Here is a 25,460-nt window from a genome sequence, read left to right as displayed (position 1 = left end):
CCGGGAGCAGCCACTGCACTCCAGTCTGGTCGACAGTGAAACTCCAACTCAAATAAAAAAAAAAAAAAGATACTGGGCAGTATACTAAGTTTAGTAAATCATTCTGGTCTGCAGAGCCAGAATTCAAACCCAGGCAGTCTGGTTGCAGAATCTGTGCTCTCACCATCTCAAACTCCACATTACCCCACATCCACCATCTTCCTTCCTTCCTTCCTTCCTTCCTTCCTTCCTTCCTTCCTTCCTTCCTTCCTTCCTTCCTTCCTTCTTTCCTTTGACAAGGTCTTACTCTTACCGAGGCCGGAGTGGCACAATCATGGCTCACTGCGGCCTCAAACTCCTGGGATCAAGAGATCCTTCTGCCTCAGCCTCGCAAAGCAGTGGGATTACAGGTGTAAGCTACTGCACCCAGACAGAAAATGTATTTTTCTACGTAATTATCCATGTATATAGATCTTCATAATGAATTATACACATTAGCATTATAAAGTGCCTTTCTTTGCATTGTTTAATTCTTTATGATCCCAATTAATCTCCTCTGATATTAAATCATGACCCCTGCCTTCTTTTTCTTTACACTTTTACAGTATAAATTTATGCACCTTTTTATTAATCTTTGTTAAGTGCCTATCTTTTAAGCATTCTTTATAAATAACACGGAGCTGGATTTTCTCTGTGATCCAATTTTACAAACTTTTTCTTTAATAGGTGGATTTAACTTATTTACATTTTTGTCATTTAAAAATTAGTATGTTTTCTATTTTTTGTGGCTTTAAAAATGTTTTTCCATTATTTGGATTATCTTTGTTGCTTTGTGTGTGGTTCTACTAATAATCTGGTTCTAGTGGTTGCTTTATAAATAAAATATTATACAATGCCCTTCACCTTATATTTCTTTAAGTAGAAGAAAACTTCAAAAAGTACAAATAAGAATGTGGCCTGTATATAGTATTTAGAATTTATTAAAATTTCTTCATGGCCTGCTACATAATACACTTTTAAATAATATTTAATAAGGATTTGGAAAGAATATGTAGTTTTGTATATTGGGTAGCTCATTAACTGTGTGTGATTTAAGCTCTATATAATGTTTTCTTCCCTGCCTCTGACCCTTAGACCCCCTCTCTTAAGATAGCCAATGTCAACAATTTCTTGTACATTCTTCCAGGAGAGTTATTTACATATTTAATATTATATATGTGAATATCATTTCAAATATATACAATTGGATTATTTTATAAACTGTTGTACAACCTATGTTATTTTTAATTTAATATAATTTGGAGATTCAGTCACAGCCATACATGTAGATATATCTCATTCTGAATAGTTCTTTTTTAAAAAAATTAAAATAATCTTTTCCTCCATGTAGTTAGATTTATTTTTGATACATCTTGTTATTAACATTTAACTTTCTTGGATAATGATCAGAAAATGTGGCTGTATATAATATTTTGAGTTTATTGAGTTTTTTCATGACCTGATACATCATAAAATTTTAAAGCGTTCCATGGGGATTTGGAAAGAATGTGTGTTTTGAGTCTTGGCTAGCTTGTTAATTGTTTGTGATTCAAATTCTCTAAAACGTTATAGATTTCTGACTACTTGACCTGCCAAGTTTTGTGCAGTATGAGTCGCTCATTATGATTGTGGTTTTGACAATTCTCATTGCATTTCTAACTTTTGGGGTTTTATGTATATTTTTATCACTGTGGCTCAGTATAAAATGGTTTCTGGCTATTTTATCTTCTTTGTGTATTGTATTTTAAAATCTATATATTTATGAAATATCTCCCATTGCACAATCTAATGATTTATGATAATTTTCATGTCATTTATTTTGCTTTAGGCTGATATAACTTTGCTTACTTTGTATGTTCAACCAGTGACAGTTGCTTTAAGTACATTTCATGGAAATAGCACGTAGCTGAATCTAGCAGCTCTAAGAAGTCTGAAGGGTATATAATGAGATTTTTTTGGAGTCTCTCAGACTCAAATCTAAATCTTGGTTCCACCACTTACTGGCCATGTGGCCTCATGCATATCATTACTTCTTCAAGACTCAGTTTCCTTGTTTGTAAAACGGGACTTATATTAGTTGAAACTTCAGATCATAACAAAAATGAGGTTACCGGAAGCAGACAGCAGACATGTTTGCTGTTGTCCTGCCCATTGTGCGCTTCACAATGTATCTTTCCTTAATAAATCTCCTTTTCTTAGCTCCTAACTGTATTGGTGACGACTTTCACCCTCTGTGACTCCAGCCATACCATACCCAGCCTGCCACTTACGGGGACTTCTCCTAACGGAGACCTCCCCCCCCCGCTCTCTTTTCTCTTCCAACTCCAAGACTCAACAGGGGACTGTGTCCGAGACCAGAGACAACTGGTGTTCCTGGCAGGTGCTACTCCTCGGTAGGCCAGAAGGTCCCAGAGGAAGGGTGTCAGACTGCCATTGCCCAGTTGGGTGAGAGACAAGAATTTGCTTTTAGCAGACAGTAGACACTCTTGGTGTTGTCCTGCTCATTGTGCCCTTCACAGTGAATCTTTCTTTAATAAATCTACCTTTCTTAGTTCATAAAAATAAATAAAAAAATTTTTTAAATGAGGTTACCCGCAAAGGAAAATTTCTGTGGTATCTCACCGCAAGCAGTAAAAACCAAATCATGAACAAATGCAGGGCTGCTCTGGCCTTTCATTCATTCTTCGTGGGGTTTCTCCACCACCTGCCTCTTCGAACTGTCTTCTAAAAGGACTCGCCTCAGACCCTCTCTTTGTCCCAAACTCTAAAATCTCAGGAAAGGACTTTTGACCACCACCTGCCTCTTCGAATTGTCTTCTAAAAGGACTCGCCTCATACCCTCTCTTTGTCCCAAACTCTAAAATCTCAGGAAAGGACTTTTGACCACTTTGGGGTTCATTTGAACCACATCATTCAAATCAGGGAAGAAGCATTTCCAGAGGGAAGGTAGAAGAGAAACAAAGTGGTCCACCCTACAGGATGAAGTGAGGACTGCGTATGATATTCTTAAAGCTCCACCACATGGTAGCTGCTCAATAAATGCTAGACCTCACTGCTAGCAATCCCTGTTCTTCATAATCATAATCAGTGTTTTGTTTAAATAAGGAGTCTGCTTCAGTGGAGAGGATTGTTTTTCTTCAACCTGGACATCAAGAGGGAAATACTTTATTATGCTTGCTTTCATGCCGGATGGCTGACGCTCACCTATGAGATGATTCCTTCAAGAAACAAACCTCTCAGCTTCACTTATCTTTAAAAACTGAACGCTCTCAAATTAGTTCTGAGCATCGAGGGGGACAAAGCCCAACTCACTCTTCCCTGGACTATCTTTTAGAATCTTAAGTTATGCCAGAGATGTCCTGTTGTAAAATCCCTCCCTCCTTCTCAGCTCATCTTCCCATGTGCATGGGGCAGGACAGATCCTAAGAGATAACGACCCCACGAAATGGAGGCTCCATGCTCTACTGTCAAACAGGCTGTTTGCAAAACTCCTTCTCAACCCTACCTACATCTATACAAGACTTAACCGAAGTCCTAAAACACAGTAGCAACTGACCCCTGATGAGCATCACACAAATCCATCCAACAGAAGTCAGGCCTCTCTGTCCCATTATCTTTTGCAATGAATATAGCTGTTGACCTGAGTCCTCGGACAAAAAAACAGTCCATCCAAATTTTGTGATCATGTACTTGGAGGCTTGAGTCAAAAGGGTAGGCAGGAACCCAGAGGAAGCTGAGACTAGATGTAGTGAGGTGCTGAGAGGAATTAAGCCTAAATACCCAATCTAGTTACTCGAGAGGATTCCTTGAACCCAGGTGTTTGAGGTTGCAGTGAGCTATGATCACACCACTGTACTCCAGCCTGGATGACAGAATAAGACCCTGTCCCTAAAAATAAATAAATAAATAAAAACTAGTTCTGACCTTGAAGATGGGATAGAGGCTAAAGGTCTGAGCAGAAGCCCATATATCACACTGGCAGTTGGCAGCCACTGAGATCCTGCCAATCAGGTTCCTTTAAGATATGACTTCTGGCTGGTGACCAGGGAATGCAGGGTGGGACCAGGTGAGTAAGTGAAAGATGGCAGGCCAGCAGGTTGGGGCTTCACATAGTCCAGCAGAGGGCTAATGGGCTGGGTGGGGAAACCAGGGGATTCCCAGTCATGCAAAACTTCCCCCGTCTCCCTGTTCTCAACCACCTACTCGTAGCAGGACCTGCACATTCTCTTCCAGAAAAGCTCCAAATTGGTTTCCTCTTATCTCTTCCTACTGCTACCCCAGTCTAATCTAAGCCACCTGGACCAGCCTCCGCTAGAATGATACAGAAACTACTCTGACTTGTTCTCTATACCAGATGGAGAGGTCTTGTAAAAAATGTAAATCAGGCCAGCTGTGGGGGACTCATGCCTCTAATCCCAGAGCATTGGGAGGCCAAGGCAGGAGGGCTGCTTGAGCCCAGGAGTTCAGGACCAGCCAGGGCAACATAGGAGACCTCATCACTACAAAATTTTTTTTAAAAATTGGCCAGGTATGGTGGCATGAACCAGTAGTCCCAGCTACTAGGGAGGTTGAGGCAGGAGGATGGCTTGAGCCCAGGAGGCTGAGGCTGCAGTGAGCCCTGACTGTGCCACTGCACTCCAGCCTGGGTGACAGAGACCCTGACTTGAAACAAAAATCCATAAATCAAATCATGTATGTCTAAATCTCTCCAATAGCTTTCCATCATACCTAAAGTCACACCTTCAGAGCTGCAAGGCCCTGCTGGGTCCGCCGCTGCCTCTGTTTCCCACCACTACCATGCTGGTCCCTCTCCTTGCTTAGTGGCCTTTGCACAGCATCCAGGATGCACCCCCGTTCCTTCCCACCTCCCAGGGTTTTCACTTTCTGTCTTCTCTGCCTGGACCACCGCTCCGCCCCTTCATTCCATGGCTGCCTCCCCCTCCTGTGTGTATCTTGTCACCTCCTCAGCGAGCCTAGCCCTTTCCTGACCTCCCTTCTAAAGCAGCCTCTTCTTTTGCTCTTCCCTATTGGGGTCCCTGCTTATTTTCTTTGTATAGTTGATCTTGCATCACGTTTGATGTAAGTGTTTACTATCTCCCTTTGCCATCACGATGCAAGCTTTGTGAGGACAGGGACTGGATGGGTCTTCTTCCCTCCTCTATCCCTTGTGCCTCACCAGTGTGTGATGTGTAGCAGGCCCTCAATTCAACATGTTTGTGGAATGAAGACAGACAAACTGGGCCAGCATAGTGCTATGAGTTGAATTGCATCTCCCTCAAAAACAATATGTTCAAGTCCTAACCTGAAGTACCTCAGAATGTGACCTTATTTGGTAACAGTCTTTACAGATGCAGTAAAGTTAAAATGAGGTCACTGGGGTGAGTCCTAATCCAATAAGACTCTTGTCCTCATAAAACGGGAAAATTTGGCTGGATGCAGTGGCTCAAGCCTGCAATCCAAGCACTTGGGGAGACCAAGATGGGAGGCTTGCTTGAGCCAGGAGTTCAAGACCAGCCTGGGCAATGTAGTGAGGCCTCATCTCTACAAAAAACAAATTTGAAAATATTAAAAAGAGAAAATTTGAACACAGACTCAGATGCATGAAGGGAGGACCTTGTGAAGCCACATAGGGAAAAGTCCATGTGGAGATTGGAGCAATGTAGCTTCATAAGCCAAGGAATGTCTGGGGCTATCAGAGCTGGATGAGACAAGGAAAGATCCCTCCCCAGCAGGTTTCAGAAGGGAGAATGTTCCTGCTAACACTTTAATTTTGGACTTCTAGCCTCCAGAACTGTGAGGCAATACATGTGTGTTGTTCTAAGCCATCCACCTTGTGGTACTTTGCTACAGTGATCCTGGAAATGAATATAGGAAGGGGGTCAGTTAGGTACCAAAAACTCACTTTGAGCATTCTAGATGGCATATGGACACAAGGCTCATTACAGACTCCAACAGGTAGGGGTCCGGGCTGCTATTACACTGAGTCAAGGAAGGTTCGGGGCATGCATGAACGAAACTACAAGCAGAAGATGCTGGTGAATACAAATGGAATGTGCCTGTAGAACTCAGGGCTGACCATGGAGAACTCAGCATTGTGGAAGATGGTACCTTTGGAGAGACAGAAAACATTTCTTCTTCTGCGTGGAATTGGTTGTTGAGTGTGTGAGAAGTCAGAATGGTGAAGGAAAACACTCAAAATGGAATAAGTCTTCAATCACACACTATCCCTGTTTCAGAAGCATAAAGCATACCAAGAAAACCCAGGCAGGATACCGTTTCTGAGAAGTTTTTGGAATGTCGGAAGTAATGGTGGAATTAGAATTTTAAAGGTTATTAGGCAGGGTAAATTAACAAATTGCATGAGGAAAACTGAGGAGGAAAATGACCTCCTTTCATCCTTGGACCTTTAATTATCCATGAAGAGAAAATACTTGCAAAATGTATGGGTCACTCTCACCAACCAGGAACTTTTCAAAGATCCTTGTGAATAGGGCTGTTTGTGTGGTGAGGCACTGAGTGACAGTCAGTGTAGAAAGCTGATTGGACTCATCAAGATTTATGTGATTTGAATCCAAGATAAGGAAATAGCCACATGTGTAAGTCATTCTATTGAGCACAGCTGGGAATTATGGACACACGCTTCTATGTAAGAAGCTTACACTATATCCCAAATTAGAAGACATTAGAAGTAGAACCATTAAACCCTAATGATTCTGCTTACCTTTCAGTGAATGTAGCCCAATCAACTTCTTCCTGTTATTTCAGTACCATCCCCAAGTATAATACAAAGGGTTTTCTTCTGGCTTTTGTTCTTGAATTCAACGCTTTCCATGGGTTTCAAGTGAATAATCAGGGCCTTATGGTTAAAGAAAAATATACTTTTTCGCAATATTTTAAATTTAGCAAAAACTGAGAAGATTTTTGTTCAGCTCCCACCATTCCACCATGATTTTATGAGGTTGACTTTTTAAAAATGCCATACTAGGCCAGGTGTTGTGGCTCATGCCTGTAATTCCAGCATTTGGGTGGCTGGGGAGGGAGCATCACTTGAGCTCAGGAGTTCGAGGCCAGCCTGGGCAATATAGTAAGACCTCATCTCTACAAAAAAAAAAAAAAAAAATAGCCAGGTATAGCCAGGCACCTGTAGTCTCAGCTACTCGGGAGACCGAGGCTGAACGATCACCTGAGCTCAGGAGGTTAAGGCTGTGGTGAGCTGTGATTGTGCCACTGCACTTGAGCATGGGTGACAGAGACCCTGTCTCTAAAAAATAAATAAAAATGTCATACTAAAAAAAAAAGGAGTAAAACATGACCACATTTACTTTGACCATTGTATGTGTAGTTCTTCATCTTGACTTTGGGACAAATATTACAACAATATGAAGCACTTTTTCAATCAGAAAGGGAGAAATATGTAAAACCGAGGTCAGAGCAATGACTTCTTCTAATCCTGCTCTGCGCAGATATTCAATTGTTCATAAAAAAGGAGACGGTTCAGAAGCTGAGCAGTCCAACAGATGGGTCCATGTTCTAATATGTTGTCAGTCAATTTAAATAATGATGTGACAATTCAACGAGTGAGTTTTTCAAGTCTTCAAACAGGCACTTTCTTGAAGTCCAACCAAAGCTTTTTTGTATTTCAGCCTCGTGTGTTTTGCTGTGAGACATGGCTGGATGGAAGTACAAATTTCATCTCCACCATTTATCAGTCTAATTGTCATTTACCTGGTCCTGTATCTTGATGACCCAATGTTTCTGTTATGAAGTGTTAGAGTCCTTCAACTTAATTTTGTCCATGACTGTTTATCACTAGGTGTTTTGATGAAGGTCTCTGCCAGTCATAGAGAGAAACCTGAGGAAGCCTATACTAATATGCATTTAGAACTCTCACCAAAGTCTTCTTCATGTTAATATTGTCCAATTTCTCTTTTCTGCACTGAAATTCGGTTGTTACCAAGCTGTTCTTCCAATGGAGGAACAATTTGTATTGCAGAAAATGTAACTGACAAAAAGATACAAGTTGATGACTGTGCCCTTGGGGGAGGGACTGGCCTGCTAGACACACATGATGTTAAGGAGGACTAGTGGGAAAAGACATTCCCCAGGTAGGGAGAAGTTATCCACATCTACCCTCAGCAGTCCCTGCTGTGACTAACTTGGGAAGTTCCATCCTGAGATGGTTCTGGTTTCCATATCTGCCCAAGGCACTTGACTAGAAAGTTCCTCTAATCAAGGAACTACATGGATGAAAAATACCTGCTTGTACCTCAGTTGGCAGATACTAGCTATTTCTTTCTTTCCTTTTTTTTTTGAGTTGGAGTCTTATTCTGTCTCCCAGGCTGGAGTGCAGTAGCACGCTCATGGCCACCCCAGCATTGACCTGCTGGGCTCTGGCGATTCATTTGTCCAGCCTTCCAAGTAACTGGAACTACAGAAGTGCGCTAATTTTTTTTTTTTTTAATTGTAGAGATGAGGTCTCGCCAAGTTGCCTGGGCTGGTCTCAAACCCACAGGCTCAGGCAATCTACTCGCCTCAGTCTCCCAAAGTGCTGGGATTACAGGCTGAGCCACTGAGTCCGGCTATTTCTTTTGAAATTCAATAACCTTGCCCCTCCCTGCTCTTTCCTAGGTTCCTAACTTCCTTGTTTTTTCAGCTAATTGGGGCTTTTTAAAAAAAAAATCCAGCTCCAAGCTGGAGTGGTGACATGGATACCATCTTTTTGGCCCTGGCACACCAACTCAGCACAATCGACTGTCTCGATATTTCTGGGCTGAAACTCTTCTCCTCCCCAGATCTGATGTGCATCCTGGTTCTGTAGCATGTCTGCACTCATACCCATCAATTAGCATGGCGGGATGCCCACTTAAACAAGGTGTGGAGCCAATCTCAACAAGGCAATGTGCCAGTCCAATCCTGGCTCAGACAGGGACTGTAGCAAGTGGCACAGCTTGTCCACGAAGAGCCGTCCTGGTGGACAGCACTGCCAAAGCAGGGCCTCGTGTTTCACTCCAGGGAACTGTCGCCGTGGAAATCTTTAATCACCAGGCATTGTCTCCACTCATTCTTGTGAGAAAATAAGTTTGTACCATAGGATTTTGTGGATTCAGGAGTCTTCTTTTAAAATGAAAATTTCTCTTGTGCAAGCAGAAGATACGAATGTGGGCATTTACAAAGCATGGAAGGACACAGTAAGAAGTGTCGGGCATCCTTCCTCCCCAGAGCCACAAACTGCCTTGGCAGCCAGACAATCGTGATCACAGACAGACAGCGAATTCCTCTTTGTGTGCTAGTGTTGGGACCTAGAAAAGGAGGCCCTGAGGATTGTAGAGAACCTAGAAGCACTATGGCAAAAATACCACAAAGTTTTCTTTTCCAGGAAGCTACCACATTTAGCTCATGGATAAAGGTCTCAAAGGAGTTCAGAGGCAAAAGGAGAAGGAGTAGGTAGATTATAGGACTGGGATAAAAAAGACAACTTAGCATTAGTTTAAATAATTCATAAATGGAAAGGACTTGTAAAACTTTGCTCTGACAACAAATAAGTAAATAAATAGGCCTGGCACAGTGGTTCATGCTTAAGATCCCGGCACTTTGGGAAGCCAAGGCTGGAGGATTGCTTGAACCCAGGAGTTTGAGACAAGCATAGACAATATAGCAAGACCTCATCTCTACACAAAATTAAAAAATTAGCTAGGCATAGTGGCACATACCAATAGTCCCAGCAACTCAGAAGGCTATGACGGAAGGATTGCCTGAGCCAGGAGGTTGAGGCTGCAGTGAGCCGTGATCATGCTATTACACTCCAACCTGGGCAACTGAGTGAGACTCTGACTCAAAAAAAAAAAAAAAAAAAGTCATAAAAGAGTCTACCTTTTTAAGAACAATCCTCAAGGTGGAAAGAACATTTTCAATAGTGAGGCAGGTTCAGGTGAGCACCCTGGAGCCATCTGAGTTCAGGCAAACAAGAAAAATAAAGGTAATTAAGTTAATCATGTTTTTTTCTTTCAGCGGGTAGGTTTGTTTAATAACCTTTCTATTTAACTATATTTTCCCAGTTCCCCCATGAAACAAAGATTGATTGCCTTTTTTAATAAGAAAAAAAAATAACAGAAAGAAAAACTTCATTTTGGAAAAGAAGACGGCAAGGTATAAAATGAAGCAAACTAGCCGGGCTTGGTGGCTCAGCCTGTAATCCCGCGCCTTTGGGAGGCTGAGGTGAGTGGATTGCCTGAGCCCACGGGTTCGAGACCCACCTAGGCAGCGAGACCTCATCTCTACAATAAATCAAAAAATCAGCCAGAAGTGGTAGCATGCGCCTGTAATTCCGGCTACTCGGAAGGCTGAGGCGGAAGGATCGCCGGAGCCCAGCAGGTGGAGGCTGCAGTGGCCGGGAACAGCCACTGCACTCCAGTCTGGGCGAAGGAGTGAGACTCCAACTCAAAAAAAAAAAAAAAAAAAAAGAAGCAAACTATGGCCAAAGGAATTTGGGAGACTTGAACAAAATTCAATGGGCATTTTTTGGGGGGGGCGGAGGAAGGGTCAAGTAAAGGCATGAAAATAAAAGAAAGGCAAGGAGGAAGGATTATGGAAGTGCAAGGAGCCTTCCTAGAGCCTGTGCAGCTGCCCCATTGGCTTAGGATACAGAGAATAGAGCCCTTATTCACAGAAAGTAATGAAAAGCATGGACTTGATGCAGTTGATCTTGCTAAATCAGTACAATTTCGTTTTTCGTTAAATTCAGTGTGCATGAGCTTCGGCAAACCTTGTGCTCTGGGAATTGTCTGAGCCACAGCTCTAGATGCTGCTGGAACACCAGGTTTCTCTGCCCCAAGTGTGCTATGCTCTGAAGCCCGGGGTCGGTGAGGTGCAGGAGCCCATGGGGACAGGCTGACCACAGTCAATTGTTACAGTGCCAAGAATTTTGCCCGGGATTGTTCAACACAGTCATGAGTTAAAGTTAAATTATATGAATTGGCAATTAAATACATTCTATTATAAACAAAAACAATAAATACTTAAAACTCATCACGTCCTATTTTACCATGATCAGTGTTCTTTTTTGGGGGGACGGGGGATGTCACGGTTTCATTATTAGTTTTGGGGAGCAGCTCAAATACGCCTAATCTCCCTCAATCTGTGTTCTTTTTTTTTTTGGACAGTCATAGTCTCTGCAATGAAGGACAGGAAAGTCAGCCGATCTGTGTTCTTAAAGTTATGCACACCTGTTGTATTTGTACAGGGAAAATAATACAGAACAGTGCAATACTGTCCCTCTCGTCCCAGCTCTGTGTTTAAGGACATCACGTTGGTAGCTTGAAATTAGCTATGGTGGGAATGTTCACCGTGGAAATCAGCAAGTGTCTACAAATGAGGTCTTGTATTGATTTCTTTCTTCCCGAGACCTGGTTGTTAAACATTTCCCAGCACACTACTGCCTGAAATCCACAAAAGCCAAGTTTGCATGCTCTGTAAATAAAATGGACAGAATCTTTCACACCCCCTTGTACATTATTCCCAAGGCTGAGTTCTGCCCTGGATTTCCAGAATCTCAGAAAGATTGTGGAAAAGCCCCTCTGTCCCGCTATTTTTCCCAAGGACTCAGGCACAAGCTGAAGCAGGCATGGGCTGTTGGGAGAGAATGTTACCAGTGCTAGACTAGGGACTTCCTCCCTCTAAGCCACACCATGTGTCTGTCTCCTCTTTTAGATCCAGTTCTTCCCCAGGGCGCCTCTCAGTCCCTCTTGTTCATGTTCTGATGCCACCAACCCTGAAGGTCACCTTAGTCTCAAAGCTCTCAAGACTAGAGAGGGAGTGGCAGTCTGGGCTACTACAGTGATACCAACAGGAACAGGATAGAGGAAAAACAAAACAGGACAGATTTTGAGCAAGAAGGAGCCTATGATGATACTTTGTATCTAATTAGTTACAGGTGAGAGGAAAGAGGAACTTGAGTCAAAGATAATCCAGGTTCATATTCTTTGACCCCACTAGGTTCAGTACTAGGAGTTGTCAGGATTATAAAGAAAAATAAATTCTGGCAGAGACTCATACCCAAAGAGGGTTCAACATGCAACCTTATAAACAAGGACAATGATCGAAGAGGAAAGGCGATTATATTGGCTTGAAAATACTTCACACAAATTGAAGCCAAACATGGTGGCACACACCTGTAGTCCTGCTACTCAGAAGGCCGAGGCAGGAGGATCACTTGAGTCCAGGAGTAAGAGGCTAGAGTGAGCTGTGATTGCATCTGTGACTAGCCATTGCACTCCAGCCTGGGCATAGGGAGAACTCATCTCTCTAATAAATAAAAAAATTAAAAATCGAAATAGTTTTTTTAAGAAAAGTTTTTAAAAAAACTTTTAAGGGAGACCTTTAAAGTCCATTTGATTTGATGGTGTTTCTTTTTTTCTTACTTGACCCTTTGAGAGGGAGGGGAAGAGAGAGAGAGAGAAAGAGAGAGAGAGAGAGAAGATTCAAGAGAGGGCGTACATGAGAAAGACAAAAAGTCTTATTTATTTTAAGGAAAGGGCTCACAGGATAATGGGAGCTGGCAAGTCTAAAATCTGTAGGACAGGCCACAGGCCAGAAATTCAGGCAGGCAGGCTTTCTATGCCATAGTCTTGAGGCAGAATTCCCTCTTCTTTAGAAAATTCAGTCTTCCTCTGATGGCCTTCAACTGATTGATCAAGACCCACCCACACCATCAAGGATAACCTCCTTAGAGTCAACTAATTATAAATGTTCATCACATTTACATTACCTTTGTAGCAACACATAGACTAGTTATTAACCTAGCTAAGTTAACACAAAATTATCCATGACAACCTCCAAGCAGGGCCTTGGTTTGGGTTCTTCCTTCCAGTCTCTGGCATCTTCCACTGCACACCTCTTAAATCCTCCAGCATACGTTTGCGTTTGGGGGAAGCCATTTTTCGGAGTTAAAAGAAGATTTATAAATGTCTTAGTGGAGATAGAACTGTCAAAATCATCCAATACACCTAAGTCAATTGTGAAACTTAAGACATGATTTTATTAGTTCTGAGGCAGTATACCAATAGCAAAAATTTTCATCAGGATAGAAAATTAGAATGAAGAGGGATAAAAGGTCCTGTCTGTGCTCCTTAAACTCTTCAGACCTGACATTTCTGGATTCTCCAAAGTTTCATCTTCAGCGCTTTTCTCTTCCTGGTCAACATTATCTAGGTGAGGATCTCACCTGGGTCTAACTTTCAAGGATACCAATACACCAATGTATCCAAAATGATGGCCTGAATTTTAAGTAAGTTTGAGAAGTGCCAGTGACGATGCCTTTTGTTCTTGGACATTTGCGGTACATGGGAGCATACTAGAGGCTCTGTGAAGTCCTGCAGTAACCAGTCTGTGGAACATCTTTGGGAAAACACTGCCTTAAATCTGTATTCTGAGCCCAGATGCCTCTCTTAAGTTTCAGATGGCGTTGCCAGCTGCTTCCTGTATGTTACATGTAGCTGTACTATGGCAATTCAGACTTAACATGATCAAAATTGATATCATTTTGCCTGACCCAAAGCTTCTCCTCTTATGTCCCTTTTCTCCTAAAATCCCTGTCTCTTTTCATAGTACTTCAGCGGTTCAAGAAAAAGACCTGGGAGACTCTTCCCCATGATCTGTATTTACCATTTTACTTATGTGAATTCCATGACTCTACCTTTTCAGAATATGTCTAATCTGCTCCCTCCTCCCTGTGCACAATGCCCTCAGTCCTGTCCTGACATTTGTCCTTTATCTGCAAAAATAACCCCCTCGTCGTTTGTGCCAGGGGCCTCCTTGCCTCCAGATGGATGGTCCAAAACACAAAATGATGATATTACTTTCAATTTTAATACCAGTGAGTTGTCTATGGATAGATAAAGTCACACTTCTCGTGTTGGGTGATATTCTGTTGGATTTATAATTACAGGGTCAAATGTTCTCAGTTCCCCCTGAGGGATTTAAAGAGAAAGTCCTCTACTTTTCTTTAGAGATAACAACTATGTCTCTTTTGGACTTGAAAAGACATTGAGGCGAGACCTCGTCTCTACAATAAATACAAAATTAGCTGGGCATGGCAGTGCACGTCCCAGCTACGTGGAAGGCTGAGGCAGAAGAATCGCTGGAGCCCAGCAGGTCAACGCTGGGGTGATCGTGAGTGTGCCACTGTGCTCCAGCCTGGGCCACAGAGTGAGACTCTGACTCAAAACACAAAAAAGAAAAGAAAAGACATTGAAACAATTAAATTAAGTGTGGGGAACATAAATAAAGGGGGCATTTGCTGGTATTTAATATATATGGGTCATTTGTTTTTGACCAGAGAAAATTGAGCACTGTCTATTTAGGTCTCACTAGCCCAAATAGTCTCAACAGCCTCTTGATTGAGTTAGGAAAACGAAACACATCACACAGCAACTACACTGAACTTTCCTCAGAGTCAGGAAATTGGGAAAAGTCCTGGCTGCTCTTTAAAAAAAAAAAGATGGTTCAAAAACATGTGATGATATAAGATGTTGTGCTATGAAGGAAAGTAAGTTTCAGAACAATATTTAAAATATGATCTCGGCTTAAATTTTCACCTCAAGTGGTGGGACTCATATATTTGTCCGTACGAGGAAACAAAAACCCTGGAAGAGTATGTCTCAAACTATGAGGGGACTTTATCTCTAGGGAGGGTGAATTTATCATTTTCATATTCTTCTTACTGCTACATTGTGTTTTCTAACAGGTCTACAATGAATACGAATTATTTTTGTAATAAGGAAAAGATGATTTAAAAAAATCCTTAAGAAATCTTGGCAGCCTATTAGACTGACCAATCTTAGTCTACTTTGTCCAAGATGACCTCAATCTACCTCCTTTCCATCTCCCTCAGTTTTATTTTTCTTCCAGAAAAACAGCATGTCAATTTTGAATGGGCAACAGTGTCCTTTCAGTGCCCACCCATGTGGTCTGGCATTTAACACATTTTCCAGAAGGTGGAACAACCCAACCATGATGACAGCCCTTCTAAGAAAACTCTAGCCCCCTGGTTCAGAGTTTTAAAGTAAAATTTGCAAACTTGATTTTATTTTATTTTGGGGGGTTGGAGTCTCACTCTGTCGCCCAGGCTGGAGTGCAGTAGCACAATTACGGCTTACCACAGCCTCCTGGGTTCAGACAATCTTCCTGGCTCGGCCTCCCAAAGTGCTGGTATTGCAGACATGAGCCACCGCACCTGGTCTGCAAACTGGTTTAATCTCAAAGTATTTAAAGGATGCATCCCGAGGTACCTGCTTCATCCTGAAGTAATTAAAAGGTCTTGCATTTAAACTAAACCAATTATTTATTTTGATTTATTTGTATATCAATCCATTCTAATATCCTAGATATTTTATAAACTCAGCACGAATTTTTTTCCTCTTTTTATTTTCATATGTGGTCTTATTATGATGGGATGCCTAATAATTAACTTTCCCATTGTTTTCAAATAGATTTCAAATTTTAGTACCTAAAATGTTAGTCTTTTTTTACTTGGTGTGGGTGGTTGCTTTACTTATTTGTTTTCATGCTTTTCTTTAAAAAGTATTTTTTTTCAATATGACCTAACAAAAGTAATTTTGAATATATTTTATATAGTTTTTTAAATTGTTTCTTGGCTGGGCATAGTGGCTCACACCTGTAATCCCAGCAATTTGGGAGGCTAAAATGAGAGTATTGCCTGAGCTTAGGAGTTCCAGACCAGCCTGGGCAGCATGGTGAGACCTCATCTTTACAATAAATCAAAAAACAACTAGCCAGACATGGTGATTCATGCCTGTAGTTCCAGCTACTCGGAAGGCTGAGATGGAAGAATTGCCTGAGCCCAGGAGGTCAAGGCTGTGGTAAACCATGATTATGCCACTGCACTTCAACCTGGGCGACAGAGTGAGACTCCGACTCTAAATTAAATTAAATTGTATCTTTACCTCAATAATTAGTTTCAAAACCAATTAAGTTCCTTTGACTCTAATATCTGAGGGGGAACAAAGTATATGTATTTAATTCAGTTAGACTGAATAACTTTTTATTTTATTATTTTGCTTAGTAAATTTAACAAATTTTAAAATGAATACCATGCAAGTTTCTGAAGTAAAATCTTTCCTTTTTTAAAATTCATTTGTTGCCCAGGCAGGTCTCAAACTCCTGGACTCAAGCAATCTCCCCACCTCAGCTCCCAAAGTGCTAGGATTACAGGCGTGAACCACCATGCCCAGGCCATAAAGCCTTTTCTAAAGGATCACAGTACAGTACTCTCTTCCTTCTCCACATGACATAATATACTTACACTTAATACAGTTCTCTGGTATCTGACAACTTGACTTCCCGAAGTTTCAATAAACACGCTAGTCTTAAAAAAAAACACACACAAAAAAAAACACAATGTAAAAAAATGTGAGGTGGATTTTCTTTCTTGGAAATCAGTGCTGTCCAGTAGAATGTTCTACAGTTCTATATCAATACTGTGCAAGACTGTAGCCCCTAGCTCTATACAGCTATTGAGCATTTATAATGTGGCTGGTGTGATGGAGGAGCTGAATTCTTAATTTTATTTGATTTTAATTAATTCTAATTTAAATAGCCACATGTGGCTGGTAGCGACGGCATTGGACTGCCCAGCTCTAGAATTATAGTCCATTGAATTATGTTCAGATAAAAGTGTTCATGGATACTTGCCACTTAGTAATGTTCCTTTTACCTTAATAAAATCAATGTTGGGACTTGCCTAATTTCCCAAAAAGAGTAAATTAGCTGTTTTCATTACCTTTTTACTTCCAGTTCTTCCCTAGCAGATGGTGGGAAATGAGAGCTCCATGTATTTCCCCTGAGAATACTGTTGGCATTTCTCTCTATCCCAGAAATTATCTAGTTGAGCCCCAGGGACTATCCTGATGAGTCTCAAACTGATTAAAAAATGAAGTCCTTTATTTTCTACTTACAGGAGAACAATGAGCAATGATATAACTTTTGTTTTTACATGTGACTAAAGAGTATTTACTGGTAATCTACTAACAATTATTAGAGCTTCCTTTTGGGGATCTAAGGACAACAATTATGTTTCTGTCCCCACCTGTATTTGTCAGGGTCCCAACAGGAAACAGAAAGCACACTTAAACGTATAATTAAGGAGAGTTTACAAAAGGACTCTTGTGGGGTGCTGTAGCTCACACCTTATAATCTCAGCACATTGGGAGGCTGAGGCAAGAGGATTGCTTGAGCCCAGGAGTTTGAGACCAGTCCATGCAACATAGCAAGACCTTGTCTTTACAAAAAATAGAAAATTTAGCTGGGCGTGGTAGCATGTGCCTATAGTCCCAGCTACCTGGGAAGCTGAGGCAGAAAGATCACCTGAGCCCAAGAAGTCGAGGCTGCAGTGAGCCATAATTGTGCCATTGTACTTCAGTATGGGTAGCAGAATGAGACCTCAACTCAAAAAATAATAATAATAAAAATGCTAAAAGACTCTTTACAAATCTGTAGGTTGGTTAAAGGAAACCTACAAGGGCTAGCAATAGATTTGAGCTGTCTCACTATCCTAGAACTTATAGAGCAAGGGGAAGAGGCATTTTCTGGAACCATGAGAGTTGCTATTGTAGAAGATTGCTTGATAGGAGCTGTGGTCTTTGTTAAAGGGACACAGCCAACCCTGGCAACCAGCCACGAACCAGCATCAATTACCAGCCCTCTTAGACCAGGCGCCACATGTGAGTAAAAAAGCCATCTTAAAGTGGATCCCCTAGCTCAGCCACCATAACTGATGTCACGTGGATCAGAAAGGTGAACCACCCAGCCAAGCCCTTCCTGGATTCCTGTCTTGCAGAATCAAGGGCAAAAAAAAATGGCTGCTCTAAGTCAGTACATTCTCTAGTAGTTTGTCACATAGCAATAGAAAACTGGAAGACTCCTCGGTGGGCTGTTCTTGGATGTTTCATAACAGTCTGTATAGATTCTTCTCATATGGCTAAGCAACTGACTGTATTTTCCTGTGGTTTTGTGGTCAGATAAGGAAAACATCACGGAGCTGCCATATTTGGTCAGTAAAAGGGTAACAACTGTGGTATAGTGAGGCTGCTCCTGAACACTATACCCCTGACTTCCTCCCTCCCCTGACTGTGTCCCACAGCTGGCAATCCCTTCCTTGTGCTATTTTGAATAATGTTCAGGCCCCACTTATAAATGAGAATATGTGGTTTTTGGTTGTTTCTGCAACAGCCCACTAAAAACGATTGTCTTTAATTCCATCCAATTTGCTGAGACGTCCATGATTTTATCCTTTATGGCTACAGAGTATTCCATGGTGTTAATGGAGATGCTCAAAGATGTTGGTGTCCTACCACCTGCCCATTTGGCCATGGCCTTCCTTATAACCGCATGAAAGTGGTACTTTAAGAAAACACAGTCAGCCCGTTTTCTTTATCTGGTCTACTTTCAATGGAGCTCATTGTTGTCTTTTAGCAAGGCCCCAAGTGTCTCAGTAGCAGTCTTACTACACCACAATTGTTGCCCTTTTACTGACCCTAACCCTAACCCTTACTAGAAAGAAAGAAAATAACAGACTCAGGGCATCTGATTATCAACTTAAGTCATGCTCTGAAAGCCAGAAACCCTCTTCAGCAATTTTAAATGAAGTTCTCATCTCCTGCAGCTGTACTTAAAATTGGTGTGGGATGCGATTATAAGGTGGCAGAGCTATAAAGAAAACTAAATATCCAGACTTGACAGGTTCTTGATATCAAAGTCAGGGTCTTGATAAGGAAAGAGTAGAAAACTGAGACCTAGGATGGAGATATTTGCATAGACAAGCCTGGATCTTTCTGGCTGGCAGAAACAGACTGTTTCCCCTTAACAGGGGTAAAGAATAATCCCACCTGGAGAGCTTGCAATGCTCTCACCTGAAGCAGGTGCCTCCCAAAATGATGCTTGTTCTCAAGTTTTCCTCAAGACTCACTCTAACCTCCCCTGATTGCCTCCAGGCTCATAAACAGGAGGAAGTACAAGCCCTGTTAGAGAAGAAGTGGCCTCCTTCTCAAAGAAAATGTTGACCCCGATGAAATATGCTGCCAGGAATTGTGGGAACAGCCATGGGAAGTGTCTCATGTCCATCCATAGGTGAGAATGGATCGACTTGAGACACTTTGCTGTGACTTGAGATTAGGTGTTCCAGTAAGGACACCTAGAACTGGTCCTTATACGATGGCCTAAAGTGAATAAGGTAGAGATATTTGGAACATCCTCATTATAGTTTTGAGAAGGGGGTCAGAAGTCTCAAGGAGGTGGGCACATGAGATGGATTTACTTCGTAAGACCTGATACCTGACTATGTTTCTGTAAAGGACCACTTTCAAAAGGTGATAAGGAAGGCCACGGTGAAATGGGGTAAGGTGGGGTGGGACACCAGCATTTTTGAGCAATTCAGTGGTGTCTGTGCTCTGTAGGCCACAGTGGAAGATGCTACTGTGGAATTGGGTCCTGTTTTCTTCCTGATGGTAAAAGGAATAGGGCCTATTAAAGACCAAGTGGAAGCCCTTGACCATCAAAGGAAATATGAACCTAGTGAGCATTATGAGCAACAAGCCTTTAGCATGAGTGAGGGTGCCTGCTTTCAAGGATGTGTAGCGATGGGAAACTGGCTAGGGTGAGACTTGATTTGGATAGCAACATCAAGAGCTGTTGAGCAGAAGGTTATCGTTGCCTTCCATAATAGAAAATTGCCCTCCATCAATGAGTTTCCAGATCTAAGTTAACAAACCCAAAGCCTATTGATTAAAGGAGATTCTGGATCCCCTTGAGGAAGGACCCTATAGTCTATTGCAAGTATGTATAGTAAATTTTCCTCCAATCCTTCCCCAGACAGAACTGAATCTATTTGTCAAGGTAACTGTGCATTAGGGAAAGAGTAAAATGTAGACTTTTAAGGACTATTAGCTACAGTGTATGAGATGATACTGATATCAAGAGACCTGAAACACCATGATAGCCCTCTGGTTAGAGACTTACGGAGACCAAGTCCAGCTACTGACAGGTTTAATGGTTTGGAATACCCACTTTGCAATGATTTCTCTGGCTCCCAAATATATGATGGAGAGAGATATACTTAGCTTCTGGCTGTACCCTCAAATCAATTACCTTTCCTGTGGAGTAAGGGTCATTGTGGTGGGAAGGGCTAAATGCAAGTTTTCTCAACCTCAGTCCCATTAACATTTTGAGCCAGATAATTCTCTGCTGTGGAGCTATCTTGGGAATTATAGTATATTTAAGAACATCTGTGGCCTCCACCCACTAGATACTAATAACAACTTATAGTTATGATATCAAAAATGTTTCTAGACATTGTCAAATGTCCCTCAGAAGAAGGGTAAAAGCATCCCTAATTGAGAACCACTGGTCATGTGAGTCCCTGAAATGGCTTCATCCCTTGCTAACTGCAGGAGTAGTACCACAGTCCTTGAAGAATAAGAGTTGGAATAAAAGTTGGAAGGAGTCCCATAATATTCTCTTGATCCAACTCCCTGACTTGTGTAAAAATTAGATGGATCCTGAAGAATGACAGTGAACATAACCAGGGGATAGAGCTAATCAGTGTTGCAGTGCCAGATGTGGCATCTTGACTGTAGCTACCAAGCTTCTAATACTTGAGTTCTAGCTATTGATTTGGCAAAGATTTTCTTCTCAATAGCTATTAGCAGGAAGAAAAGAAGCAGCTTGCCTTTATGTGGCTGTCAAGAACTATGTGAGGTCTGAGGTTTCACCTTATTTGCAAGATAACAAGTAGCCCTTCCAACACTTTCATGGATGTTGGCAGAAGACATAACAAGATCCTGGGTCACACACAAAGGACTTGATCACTCACTCACAGAAAAACAGTAGCCAGAGTTTCATGCTCATTTGTATTGGTATCCTGGGCCACAAAGGGAGAGTGATGACTCAAGTGTCCAAGGGGATGCCTAGTCACGCAGTGGGTCTTATTATAGAAGATGAACACCAAGCTTGAGGAATTTACTGCTTTTACTCTACAAGACCTCTGTGCCTGGGAAGATGTTACCTCATCCCCCGAGTTGCTCACTGCAAACACAACCCTGAGACATCACCTGGTTAAAGAGTAGTCAGAGCCTTGTATTCATGACACTTCCAGCAGCACTGTTTGGGGACACCCAAGGCTTACAGTAGGTTGCCTCTCCCAACAGTGGTGCTATGGACTGTATCTTTGTGTCCTCCTAAATTCGTGTATTGAAATCTAAGTCTCCAATGTGCTGGGAGACTTATGTGGAAGAAAGCTTTTTGGGAAATAATTTAGAACTCTCATGACTGTGATGAATGCCCTTAAGAAGAGACACAAGAAAGATAATAGCTCTATTCACAATGTAGGGATACAGCAAGAAGGTATCCATCAGCAAACCAGGAATAGAGGCCTTCATTAAGAGCTAATCTTGGACTTCCCAACTACTAGATGCTGAGAAATAAATTTCTGTTGTTTAGGTCACTCAGTCTATGGTTTTGTTTTTTTTTTTACAGCAGTCAAATGGACTAAGACAAGAAGTAAGGACACCTTCACTGTCTTGCCCTCAGTGCAATGTCTGCTCTGTCATAATATACTTCACAGAGACCACAGAACACCACACTGGTCCACAGTATTAATAAGGTCATGCTAACTGGCCAGGCTTGGTGGCTCAACCTGTAATCCCAGTGCTTTGGGAGGGCAAGGTGAGAGGATTGCCTGAGCCCACAGGTTCGAGATCCACCCAGGCAACTTGGCGAGGCCTAGTCTCTACAATAAATCAAAAATTAGCCAGGGTGGTAGCGCGCACCTGTAGTTCCAGCTACTTAGAAGGCTGAGGCAGAAGGATCGTTGGAGCCTAGCAAGTCAAGGCTGCGGTGGCTAGGAGCATGCCACTGCACTCCAGTCTGGGTTACGGAGTGAGACTCCAACTTAAAAAAAAAAAAGGTCATGCTAACTGAATGTCAGTAGGAGATTTCAAGAACCCTGGCTATCTAGCAAGTCACATGCATGTCAGAGGGTAGGAGATAAATTTTACAGATATTCAGGGTCTTCCACAATGATGAAGTTTTTAGGGGTCGCCTTTCTTTTTTTCAAGTTTCTACACACAGCTTTGAGGGGGCCACCTTTCAAGATGCCTGAGCCACATCAGGATAATCCATCTAAAATGAAGAAAAAAAGTGCTTGAGCTTTGTATCTCTTACAACTAAGAGAGAGGTACAGTGCACTTTGGCCTTCTTTGGATTTTGGAAGCAGCTGGTAATTCACTTGAGAATGTTTCTAGATGGTGAGCTCAGTATTATCAGATTCATTAGTCATAAAGTTGGGCAGAAACATAATTTGATGGAAATAGTATATTCAGGATCAGACTCAAATTAATCCAGAAGGTATCAAAAAATTATTTGTACAGGTGAACTAAATCTTATGTCCCCTATCTCCGTTGCACCAGTGGTTCTCCCTTAATGCATGTTTATGGACTCAAAGGAAGGGGACTACAATTAGCTGATAGAGAAAGAAAAGTTTAGGCTTGGTTCACAGAGTCTGACCTTCCACATCCTATGTTCACTCTATTCCCAAGTACAACTCCATGTGGCCCTGCAGGAAGTGTGGTATACTTTCCTAGGCTGTGAGTTCATGTGACTTATAAACAGCTGTCAGTTTTATCTGTCCAGTGTTGAGTGTCATGTTTGGCCACCCCATACATCTAAGGATGGAATCCCTTTCTTTCCAACAAGGTAAAGAACGGGCAATTAGAACAGTAGGACTTGCCCCTCTTCAAACCCATGTTCTCCTGGGTTAGAGATTCTGGTTCCAGGAAAGTAAAGTCCTGATTAAGAGAAAACAGTGAAAATTCCACTAATCTAGAAGCTATGTCCAACTACCTCCTGGACACTTTGAGCTTCTCATGCTAGTGGAGCACCAGGCAAAAAAAAAAAAAAAAAAAAAAAAAAGATGGGAGGTGTGGGGGTAACTACATGGGCTGGTGTAATCCACCCTGATGACTATGAAAAGCTATGGTTACTACTACACCCTGGAAGCATCCCTCGAATATAACTGAAATGGGACCATGGCTGCCTTTCTTGAGAGAATCCTTGTCTACCCTTTGCTTAACATCCCGAGGAGCTGGATTTTCCCAGGATGAGGGCAAGGCTCTAACATCACTGCCATCATGAATGGCATGATAAAAACCATGACAGCTTTGGTGCCTAGGACCTAAGTGACAGGACCCACTGAGGATCTGGCTCTTCCCACCCAGAGGATGTGGCATCTGACTTCTCCACTGGCTGCTTGGAAGAGGCAGTCAAGCAACACAGATGTGTAAGGGAGTGAGTACCCTGTGGGGCAGATTTTGACCAGTGAGAAACAGTACACAGATTGGAGAGTGGGAAGGGGGAGGTAAACTAGTAACTAACTCTCCCTTCCAACCATTGAAGGAATTTTCTGAGATGCTGGTTCCACATCGTTCCTTTGAATGAATACATCATCACGTGTGACAAGGTAACTGCCTGTGGGTTTTTCTTTTTCTTTGTCAAAGCTGTGGCCAACATAGTAATATATTACTTCACATTCATTCTTTTTCCTTCCTTTCCTCGTTTATGTTTTCCCTCACTCCACTGTTGCCCTAGGATTGCATCCCTTCCCAATACAATTTAGCAAGTACAAGGTCTGAAAATTAGGTTTGCAAACACTCCTAGAAAAAGTGCCACACACTTCATTGCTGAATATCACTACAGTCACTTTTTATCCTAGAAAAAGTGCCACACACTTCATTGCTGAATATCACTACGGTCACTTTCTAAGTACTCTCCTTGGGAAGCTATGCACCGATGCCAGGGCCTCGTCCACCCATCAAAGAAATGTTGCAACTCTTTTTCTGGAATGACCATCAGAGCCATCATTATTCATTGTTGAGGTCTGACACTTAAGTTCATGAACTTGCCACCATGCACTTGCAGCACTGTACAAATAACTGTATTGGAGCACCTTCCCTATTCACCTGATCTGGGCCCCAGTGATTTTTTTTTTTTTTGAGTTGGAGTCTCACTCTGTTGCCCAGACTGGAGTGCAGTGGCTGCTCCCGGCCACCGCAGCCTCGACTTAAACTAAAGATAAGGAAATACTGAACGGTAGACATTTGATGACATTCAGGACATCAAGTGTCATACAATGAAGACTCTGATAGCCATTCCAGAAAAAGAGTTCCAAAATTGAAGGTGACCATAGTGACATTCAGCAACGAGGTATGTAGCACTTTTTCTAGGATGTGTTCACAAACGTAATTGTTGGACCTCGTAAGCTTCATCTTTAGGTTCTGTTTATCGTCTTAACTTATGCTGAAACAATGTGCAACAACAATGGGTTTCTGAATATTTCCACCAGAATAAAATTTTCCTACTCGGTAAAAGGCATAAGTGGAGGCTGGCTACAATGGTTCACGCCTGTAATTCCAGCACGTTAGGAGGCCAAGGTGGGAGGATCACTTAAGCACAGGAGTTTGAGACCAGTCTGGGGAACATAGCGAGACCTTGTCTCTACAAAACATCAAAAGATTAGCTGGGTGTGGTGGTGTACACCTGTAGCCCCAGAGACTTGGGAGGCTGAAGAGAATGGATCATTTGAACACAGGAGGTTAAGGCTTCAGTGAGCCATGGTCATACCACTGCACTCTGGCATGGATGGCAGAGAGGGATCTCAATTCAAAAAAAAAAAATGCAGACATAGAAAAATATAGTATTGGCAGCTGAGACAGGTCACTTTTTACATGGGAGCTGTCCCATCTTAAATGAGACAGGAAGAATTAAGGGGGCTGAATTTTCTACCCAAAACAGAGAAAGAAGTGGTGTAGTCAAAAGATACTTAAATCCTTCTCCCAGAGTCATTAAACAAATAAGTGAGTTCTCCTCCCACTGGGAATAATGAGTGAGGGGCAAAGTCCACCCAGGAGCTATTCTATTACCCGGACGTCATATATGACTCTCCTTTCTCCATGGTGACTAATGTTTGGCATTTGTTCTTTTTATAATTGCCCCACAGTTCTTGGGCATTCTGTTCCATCTTTCTTTTTTTTTTTTTTTGTCTTATATTTCAGTTTTGGAAGTTCCTATTGCCATATCTTCAAGTTCATTGATTCTTTCCTTGGCTGTGTCCAGTCTATTGCTAACCTAGCAAAGGCATTCTTCATTTCTGTTACAGTGACTTTAATTTGTAGCATTTCCTTTAGATTCTTTCTTAGAATTTTTAGTGCCCATTTACATTACCTATCTATTCTTGCATGTTGTCCATTTTTTCCATCAGAAGAACCCTTAACATAGTGATCATAATTGGGTTAAATGCCTGGTCTGGTAATTTCAAAATCTCTGCTATATCTAACTCTGGTTCTGATTCTTGTTCTATCTTTTCAAACTGTTTTCTTTGG

Source organism: Carlito syrichta, unplaced genomic scaffold, assembly GCF_000164805.1.
Source record: "Carlito syrichta isolate Samal-C Ts95f unplaced genomic scaffold, Tarsius_syrichta-2.0.1 Scaffold287988, whole genome shotgun sequence".
Lineage (NCBI taxonomy): Eukaryota > Metazoa > Chordata > Mammalia > Primates > Tarsiidae > Carlito > Carlito syrichta.
Note: the sequence above shows the minus strand (reverse complement) of the source record.